This window comes from Rattus norvegicus, chromosome 1, assembly GCF_036323735.1.
Source record: "Rattus norvegicus strain BN/NHsdMcwi chromosome 1, GRCr8, whole genome shotgun sequence".
Taxonomy (NCBI): domain Eukaryota; kingdom Metazoa; phylum Chordata; class Mammalia; order Rodentia; family Muridae; genus Rattus; species Rattus norvegicus.
In genome coordinates this window covers 199,959,290-199,969,493 of record NC_086019.1, presented here as the reverse complement: position 1 = coordinate 199,969,493, position 10,204 = coordinate 199,959,290, and the positions used below count along the sequence as shown (strand labels likewise).

The window sequence follows — 10,204 nt, the reverse complement described above, 5'->3', positions numbered from 1 at the left end:
CATTCCTTCCAGACAAGAAGTGCACCACAGAAGTGGATTCCACTTGTGCTCTCACTGCTCTAGCTCTGAGCAGGTGGGCACTGCTCCTGGGAGAGGTGAGAAAGAACAAGACCCTGGTTAGTGATGGTTCATGGATACTCTTGGGTGGAGCCACACTGCCAATTTGGCCTATGCAGGTTCCAGAGAGCATCTCTGGGAGCAGTGAATTTCAGAAAGACCTGCAGGTCTCCTGCTCTGGGGAAGAGCATCTGTATGATATGGGCCCAACCTCTACACTCACTGAAGGGCGGATCCCATCTGTGCACTAGGAATGGTGCCTGAGGCTACCAGGAAAAGTGATGAGCTTAGGGCCCCCACTCCCGCGGGGCATAAAATAGGCTGGGCAGCTGCAAGAAACGTTATCTGTCTGTCTGGATGCTCATGCTCAGTCCTCAGGTGGCATCTGGATCCCGATTTACATTTGTGGTCTATCAGGGATTCTCTGCTCAGCTTCTTGTGTAATCTTACGCTGTCCACCCCAGGGCTACTTCCTCCATTACTGTGTGATGGAGTTTGTCAAGGTAGCTGTAGGAGGGAGGGAGGGAGGGAATAAGAGGGAGGGAGGGGGAGGGGAAGGGGGGAGTCTTCAACCACAAACGAAACACCATAAGGGGAGAAGAAACGCCTCTTAGACACAGCATAACTTCAGTGTTGGAGGTCTCCATTTGCAGACACATAAGTAGATTTACGTCCCAGTGCCAAAACAGGAGTATGGTTACAGAAATAGTTTTAGGTTCTCTCTGTTTTTATTTGTTTGTTTGCTTAATGTACATCGGTATTTTCTTGTGCCTGTGTGACTGTGTCAGAAACTCTGAAACCGGAGTTACAGTCGTGAGCAGCCAAGTGGGTGCTGGGAATTGAACCTGGGTCGTCTGGAAGAGCAACCGGTGCTCTTAGCTGAGCCATCCCTTCAGCCCTTCTCTGGAGTTTCTTTCCCTCCTTTGTAAAATAAATGCATAATCAGGCAGACAACACACCTAGACATTTGGGCTCCAGTTAAGAAGGCCCTGTTCTCAGGGTAGCCCCTGAGGGGCATCTCTCCCTATGATTGCACCTTTGGGCCTTTGGAGTATTCAGTCCTGGGATACAGGGTGGCTGGGAAGGCTGGGAGGAGCCTGTAACTCTCAACAGGGTCCCCGGCCTAGGGCAGGTCCTCCTTTTCAACTATACCCTTTCTTTTTAAAATTATATTTCTTACTTACATTTTAAATGTTATCCCATTTCTTGGTTTCCCCTCCAGAAACCTGCTATCCCACCCCACCCCGTTGCTTCTGTGACGGTGCTCCCTCACCCACCCACCCACTCCCTCCCACCTCCATACCCTGACATTCCCCTACAATGGGGTATTGAGCCTTGACGGACCAAGGGCCTCTCCTCCCATTGATGCCCGACAAAGCCATCCTCTGCTACATATGCAGCTAGAGTCATAGGTCTGCTCCTGTGTTCTCTTGGAATGGTGGTTTCATCCCTGGGAAGTCTGGGGGTTCTGGTTGGTTGATATTGTGTTCTTCTTATGTGGTTGTAAACCCCTTCAGCTGCTTCAGTCCTTTCTCTAACTCCTCCATTGTGGACCCTGTTCTCAGTTCAATGGTTGGCTGCAAGTATCCACCTCTGTGTTTGTAAGGCTCTGACAGAGTCTCTCAGCAGACAGCTGTCTCAGGCTCCTGTTGGCATGAACTTCTTGGCATCCACAATATTGTCTGGGTTTGGTGGCTGTATATGGGATGTATCCCCACGTGGGGCAGTCTCTGGATGGCCTTTCAGTCTCTGTTCCACACTTTGTCTCTGTATTTCCTCCTGTGAGTGTTTTTGTTCCCTCTTCTAAGAAGGTCTGAAGCATCCACACTTTGGTCTTCCTTCTTCTTGAACTTCATGTGATTTGTGAATTGTATCATGGGCTGACATCTGCTTAGCAGTGAATGCATACCATGTGGTTCTTTTGTGATTGGGTTACCTCATTCTAGATGATATTTTCAAGTTCCATCCATTTGCCTATGAATTTTATAAAGTTGTTGTTTTTGATAGCTGAGTAGTACTCCATTGTGTAGATGTACCACATTTTCTGTATCCATTCCTCTGTTGAAGGACATCTGGGTTCTTTCTAGCTTCTGGCTATTATAAATAAGGCTGCTATGAGCACAGTGGAGCACGTGTCCTTGTTACATGTTGGAGCATCTTTTGGGTATATGCTCAGAAGTGGTATAGTTGAGTCCTCAGGTAGTACTATGTTCAAATTTCTGAGGAACCACCAGACTGATTTCCACAGTGGTTGTACCAGTCTGCAATCCCACCAACAATGTAGAAGTGTTCCTCTTTCTCCACATCCTTGCCAGCATCTGCTGTTTTTGATCTTAGCCATCTGACTAGTGTGAGGTGGAATCTCAGTTGTTTTGATTTGCATTTCCCTGATGACTAAGGATGTTAAACATTTCTTTAGGTGCTTCTCAGTCATTCCATAATCCTCAGCTGAGAAGTCTTTGTAGTCCCCCTCCCCTTTTTAAAGGGTTGTTTGATTCTCTGGAGTCTAACTTCTTGAATTCTTTGTATATATTGGATATTAGCCCTCTATCGGAATGTAGGATTGGTAAAGATCTTTTCCCAATCTGTTGGTGGTCTTTTTGTCCTAATGTCTGTGTCCTTTACCTTATAGAAGCTTTGCAGTTTTATGAGGTTCCATTTATTGATTCTTGATCTAAGCCATTGGTGTTCTGTTCAGGAAGTTTTCTCCTGTACCCATGTTTTTGAGGATTTTGCCCGCTTTCTCTTCTATTAGTTTCAGTCTATCTGGTTTTATGTGAAGGTCCAAGATCCACTTGGACTTGAGCTTTGTACAGGGCGATAAGATTGGATCGATTTGCATTCCTTTACATGCTGACCTTCAGTTGAACCAGCACCATTTGTTGACAAAGCTGTCTGTTTTCCACTGGATGGTTGATCAAGTTACTGTAGATGTGTGGGCTCATTTCTGGGTCTTCAATTCTATTCCATTGATCTACCTACCTGCCTTTCTCTGTACCAATATCATACAGGTTTTTTTTTTTTTTTTTTAATCACTATTGCTCTGTAATACGGTTTGAGGTTAGGAATGGTGATTTCCCCCAGAAGTTCTTTTATTGTTGAGGATAGTTTTCTTTTATTGTTGAGGATAGTTTTCGCTATCCTGGATTTTTTTGTTATTCCAAATAAATTTTCAACATTGCCCTTGCTGTTCATAAAAGCTCAAGCGTTTCAAAGTTAAAAGAACGTTTTTTGCAGCGATTCTCCTCTAGATGGCGGCAACACTCAGAACCCGCTAAAGCTTGCCTCTCAGGCCGCTGGCTCTGTAAATCCTGAGCGATTACCCTTGGCAGGCAGCCCTGCCTTGTACACTCCAAGCTCTTACTCCTCTTTAGCTGACTGCCTCCCACAGTGGACACCCAGCATCTCAAACACTGAGCGGCTAATTGCTCAAATAGGCCATGCTTCCAAATTGATCTTATTTTGAGAACTGACATTTTCTAATGCTATTATTGTTGGGGGTGTGGAGGGAGTTAACGCTAGTCGTTGCGATACTGAGCTGCAAAGTTTTGAAAGCATTTGTCTCATAATGTGCGAGACAAAACGTGACTCCAATTCATTCTGAGTTTTTCAACCTACAGTGGTTAGGTTCTAATAATCCTGTTCCAGCAACCCTGAGGCTGGGTTTGGTTTTGTTGTGTGGTCCCAAGCAGGGCAGAAGAGCAGACAGGACTCTAAAGCCTGCACTCCCTTCTTTGGCCCAGGTCTCCCAGTGCATCACTGAACAGTGCAGTGTCCAGGCACGAACGCTAGGTGGGAACCTGAAGCTGCCGGCCTCCGGCTGTCGCTTAAGCCACCCCTAAATGGGAGACTCGTCTTTAGCGCGGGTCCCAGCGTAGGCAGGGCGGGGCGGGGCTGGGCTCTGCACCTGCGCAGATCTACGAGCTCCTGCGCCCGTTTGCGCGGTGGGCCCAAGTGGCCACCAGGTGACGCTATGGTCCCAGCCATCGTGCCAGCCAACTTGTGACTCTGCCCTCCTGGTAGAGTTCCTTCCTCTTCCCCTTCCCTCTCTTCTTCCCTCCCCCTCTGCCCTCTCCCCATCCCCCATGTGTCCCCAGCCGACCTCTTTCTCTCTTCCTCTCTCTTCTTCTGTTCTTCACTGTTCCCTTCCTTTCTCTGCCTCTACCCGCTCTCCAGGTCCCCTTCCCATCCTAAAGCTGCAGTATTTCATCTCGCCTGGTTTTATAAACGCAACACTGTGTAATTGAGGAGGCCAGAAAACAGGAATTACCTGATCTGGAAGAAGGTGCTACTCCATGCCCCCAGGGGTGCTATGGAGCCTCTCCCTGCCTATCCAGCACCAGCCAGGAGACCCCTACCTCGGGAAGTTTAGCTGTTATATTTTAGTTTTCGTTTGATCGGAAGTTTGAGGTTTCGTTGGGGGCATGTTTTGTAAGATGGGGTGACTACATAGTCCAGGCAAGGCCTTCAGTTTAGGGGCTCCTCCTGGAAGGCAGGTGTACATCATCACACCCCGTTTCCAATGTTAAGAGATGGAGGACTTCATCTTAAAGCTATTTTTTTTCCTCCTAAGAAAACCCAAGGTACACAGAAGTAGACAGTCACAAAATGAACTCCATCCCATGACAAGATACAGTAACAGACAGCATTTATGTCCACGCCTGTTTTGTTGAAGAAAGCTCCAGATAACATCTCTCTGCTTTCACAAATACTACATGATAGCCCGGCATGATGGAACAAGCCCCGAATCCCAGCACTCTGGAGGACAGCGCAAGAGGACTGGAGTTTGAGGCCAGTATGGGCTTCATAGCAAGACTCTACACAAAATAAGCAAACAGAAAGGCTTCCGTGGGTATCCCCAGGAGACAAAGATGGCTCTTAAATACTAACACCATTGCTGAGCTAACCCTACTGCCTCACACGGACAGCATTTCTTGGATACCATCAGCTATTTCCTCAGTAACCATATTTCTCAAACTGCTCCACAAACACAGAGGTGCCATTAGCAGTTGACGGTTCTTCCCCAATCATACCCAAATAAGGACCATGAATTGCGTTGGGTCCATTCAAATATCGTTTGAATTAGGGTTAAGTTTTTCATACAGTGGAAGAGACAGATATGGTTTGTGTGGTTCTAATACCTTCTTATATGGTAAACATATCAAACAAAAATATAAGCTGGTATCCATCCCTCCTCCCTTAATCAATCTGCCGTCAAATGGGCCGGAAGGAACCAGTGATCTGGTGCCAGCTGCTATTCCACACTTTTATTCTGGAAATGCATGTAAGTGGAACCAAATGGGCTTCTCCGTCCTGCCTCTGCTACTGAGGTTCAGCCAATATTTATCAATATTTCAGTCTTTTTCCATTTTCCTTTCATGTTTCACCGTCTGAATGTAACACAGTTGGCGTCCATGTATCCTGTTAGGAAATACCTTTGTTGATGGATATCTGGATTGTTCCCAAGCTTTGGAAATAAACTAGAAACCCTTCTCGCTGTAATCAACTTTCATTTCTCATTGGCGAATGTCCAGTAGTCAAAGTGCTACCTTAAAAAAAAAAACGGTCTACTCAACTGTATGAGAAGCCATGTAGAAGCTGTGCAGTGAGGCCGTCCATACCCTCTGCCCTCCCACCAGCTGGGCCTGGGGCTTTCAACTGTTGCAGAGCACAGACTGTACTCCCCAGAACCTGCTGCTTCTCCCCCTTTGAACTTCATGTTCATTTTGACAACGTATGTTCCTTGTATGTAGAAATCCCAGTGGACAAGATTGTCTTTCTACTGAAAGCCCTTCACTGTTGTCTTCTTGAAAAATCTTTCTGCAGACTTGGGAGTTCTGGTCTGGGCTAAGAATACCTGGCTTCCGTCACAAGGGTCTCACTGTCTGTCTGCACCCTCAACATCGGTTTCCTTCTGCACTGTATCAGACTCTACCTTCTAGCACAGGGAACTAACTGTTCTTGTACAAAGGTGGAAACGAGGTGCAGGTGGGGCACATGGTGCTGACAGCGCTCAGAGATCTGACCTGGCTGGAGACTTCTTAAAAGGATCTGTCTTGGGTACTGTTCCAATTTTAGATGCCTTTATCCCTGAAAGAATAAGTCTGACATCAGCTATGCTAGTTTTTTCTGATCCACTTTTCTCTTTCTCTTTCTTTTTTTTAATTTGAAAATATCTTTAATTTCATCCACATACGCAGCTTTTCACAAATGTAAGGGTGTACTTATATCATATATTCCCCCTATCTGTTTTTACTTAATTCCCTAAAGTCTAGCAATTCTATGAATTCATATAATGCCATGAAAATTTATAAGAATCTTTTCCATCACAGTGGTGGCACATGCCTTTAATCTCAGCAGTCGGGAGGCAGAGACAGAAAATCTCAGAGTTCAAGGCCAGCCTGGTCTACAGAGGCTGGAATATGATACCACAAAACTCCTCCTTCTGAGTCATTGCTCTAGCACATTAAACATAGGTAGATATTGTATGTTGGAGCAGGTTTGCTGAGAGTAAGCAGACGGTCCCGTATACTCCCTCTAGTTCCTTCCCCAGTCTTCTTTATGAACATCCTATATTGAGAATGATCCATGTGTGACAGCCCAGGAGCCACTACTGACACATTATGTAAGTGTTACAGCTCTGAAAAGTCTCCCTGGAGGAGGTGTTGGCAGTTCTAAGGGAGACCTCCCTGGGTGGAGGCATTACAGCTCTCATCAGGGAAACTTTCCCCAGAGCAACTGTTAACTGCTTTGAAGGGAAAGGTATCCTGGCAGTTAGGAGCCAAGGAGTACTAAAAACCACACCGTGTAACAAACCTCACAAGAGATTTATGGGAAAGACACAAGATGGTTGCCTCTGCCAAGGTGAGAAGCATCAGCCAACTAAACAGGAGACAGACTTACGTAGAGACGTGTGTGTGTGTGTGTGTGTGTGTGTGTGTGTGTGTGTGTGTGTGTGTGTGTGTGTGTGGTGGAGGAGGTTCCAGGGCTGAGATTCTCGGGGTGGAGATTGATGAGATTTCAATCCAGGCCCAGGGACCTCTGTGTTTTTGTGCTCCGGGATTGGTAAAATGTCTGTCGTGCTCAGAGATCAGAAGGTTTTGATGAGTTTTCAAACCCGGAAGTTGGCTTGGACCTCTTACCCAGGACTCACATTTACTCGTCTACGGTTTTTTACTGGGGTCCTTTGTGAATCGTAACCATGTCCAGCATGTGTCTAGCATTGAGGGGCCCTGGGGATGAGAGGTGTCACTGTAGAAAGTCCCCTGTGTTCCTTCTTTCTTCCCTCCCTGCCACCAAGCACCTCTGTCTCCACTGTGTCGCCTTTTCCAGGAAGTGGCATGGTTAATTCAGTATGTCAGCCTTCCATTCGCTTGCCGATTACTTCTTTTCATCACTGGATGGTATTCCATCGCGTTCTCTAGCCCGGTCCACTCTCCCAGTGCTCAGGTCCCCTTGCCTGCCTGGGACTTCCTTACCCTGTGTTGAAAGAATCATATTCATACTTCTTGCCATGTATGAATTCAGAGGCATCTGCGTTTCAGACTTTTCCTACATTTCCTGCATTCCGGGAGAGTCAGTAGGCTTCTGCGCAGGCCGGTTCCACTTCAGGCTTGCTTCGTTTGTGAGAGAAGGTCTCCCTGTGCAGCTCAGGCTGGTCAGAATCTCTTCTACCTATGCCTCCTGCCGGCTGGAGAAGAGACACAGGCCCGATGCACATTTGCACTGTAGCCCCTGTGCCCAGAGCACTCTGAGGTAGAGCGGGCTGTTTCCTTCAGGCTGCGGGTCCCAGGCGAAGATTCTATGAGGGGGCGAGCAGAATTTGATCCATATTTGATTGCTGTCAAATGCGAAGTGCGGTTTGCATTTGGGGGGCTTCATGCTGATTTTCACGTTGGCTGCACTTCCTCCAGCAATCTGTGTTCCTCTTATCCCACATCCTTGCCAGCATTTTTTGTCTTGTGCTTTCTTGAGGATAGTCGTTCTGAGTGGTGTGGAGTAGAATCTCATTCCGTGTACTTTTAATTTGCATTTTCTAGATAGCTGAGGATAAACAGCGCCACCCTCCGCCCCCATATATCCGCAATTTGTATATGCCTTCTTCAAAGAACTATTTACTTGTCCCATGTGCTCATTTATGGATTGAATGAATTGTTGCTCCGCCTTTAGTGTTTACATCAGGGCTTTCTAATGCGTGGATTGTTCGGGTTTGTCTCTTGATCACATGCCATGGTTCTTGGTCACGCTTCTTTTTTTTTTTTTTTTTTTTTTTAATTGATGCTTTCAGGCTCTGTCCAATGCTCCCCTATTTATATTGGGGTTTTGAACGCTCCCCTATTTGTTTTGGGGGTCTGCTCACTTACTGAATAGAAGAGAAACAATCCTTCCCCGTTTCTCACATTTATCCTCCACCCCCCCCCCCAGCTCTTAATATTTGTGGCTTTCTCTCTTCCTCCCAATGCGTGCAGAATCCCTCCCTCCCATGCCGTTATGTGAACAGTTTCCCTTCATGGTCCAAAAGGGTCGAGTATGAGTCTTTCCTTTCCTTTCCTGTGTGTTCTGCCCCCCATCTTTTCTCTCTCCCCCAGTTTTCACTCACTGATATTTTCTTCTGCACAATCCAGTTTCTTGACAATGCACACCACCATTGTTGTATTAACTGATGCCTTTCATCTCCAAGTTTCTTTCTGGTTTACAATCTCATTTTCCCCTCAGTCTCTCTTCCCTGTTGGTGACTCTTAGGTGTTGCTGCCTTTATTTCTACTGGGTGGCTTTCCTTACTTCGCTCATATGTTTGTCTCCTCTGTTAATTCACTGGGAAGTTTTAGAGGTTACAGGCTGAGTACAGGCTGAGGTTTTTTGTTTGGTTGATTGGGTTTTTTTGTTTTTTGTTTTTTGGTTTTGTTTTGGTTTTGGTTTTGGTTTTTGGTTTTTTGTTTTTTTTTTTTTTTTTTTTTTTTTTTTGGTTTCTAGAGGTTTTTTTGTTTGTTTGTTTGTTTTGGCTAGAGCATTTTAACCTGTTCAGCATTTAGGAATTTGGGAGTTGAGTTATGGCCTTCTATAGTAGCATTTCTCAACCTGCTGGGCACCACCACAAGGGCAAACCAAAGAATATTTGCATTGCAGTTCATAACAATAGCAAAATTAGAGCTATGGATTAGCAACAAAAATACTCTTATGGTTAGGTCCTACAGCCGCAGGACCTGTATTAAAGGGCCACAGCATCGAGAAGGTTGAACAGCACTGCCCCAGAGAAGCCATTTCCTTTCCTCTCCCACTTTTCTGTGCTGTGATTGGTGCAGCTGTGGGCTGGCTACTCTACCTTTTCATTCAGATCTATTGTTATATGGCAACTGTTATGCTACAAACTTTTCCTGGGGAGACATCACACATGCACATTTGTGCATATGTGCACACACACACACACACACACACACACACACACACACACACACACTTACTCTCCTCAGGAAGGGGGGCCTTGACAGACCAAAGTACAGACACTACCAAAGTCCACCTTGGTGAGCCAATGAGTTTTATTGGGGTTACTTACAGAGCTATGGACAAGAGATTAATTACAGGGGCAGAGATAATCCAAAGACAGTTGCATCACCAAAGCCCACCCCAGCATGGGTTACAGATCAGAAAGCTAGAGACCTCGAAACCACTGCATAGCCTGCTGGGAGCTCAACCGGTGGGAGGATGTCCTTTCCAAGAAGCTCCATTGGCCTAAGGCCCTTCCAGGCAGTGGCTGCTGGTCTGCTTCTTCCGGGATTGTCTGAGAGTCTTTGCAGCTTGTCTCCTCTGAGAGTGACCCCTGGTTCTCTTCACTTTTTTACTCTCGAGCAGGAAGGAAGAGCCTAGTGAACTTGGCCAGTCTGAAGCTTTTTGTGTTTGCTTTCTGTCTGAGGTAGCTTCTGCGAATGGAGTGTTTTATTCTCCAAAGAAACTATAAATTGTTGTGCCACAGCGGACTACTATACTATTCTTTTCCTGCTGGTCCCAAGTACCTACCTCTCAGAAAGGAGAAAAGCTGCTTATGGGTGGGACCTCTGCTCTCTCTTGCTTGCTCTGTGGGAGCCAAGTAAGAGCCTGGGGCTATGCTACCAGCTCCAGTGTGTCTGCTGTTTTCTCTGTCCTTTTCAGC

The 10,204-nt window shown here is 46.3% G+C and overlaps 1 long non-coding RNA gene across 1 annotated transcript; it reads left to right on the top strand.

Moving 5' to 3' along the window:
- The first annotated feature begins 3,968 nt into the window (after window positions 1-3,968).
- On the top strand, window positions 3,969-5,551 carry LOC134484914 (uncharacterized). Its single transcript, XR_010062725.1, has 2 exons — window positions 3,969-4,076; window positions 4,631-5,551. It is a non-coding gene; the product is annotated as an uncharacterized LOC134484914 (long non-coding RNA).
- Window positions 5,552-10,204: the final 4,653 nt, after the last annotated feature.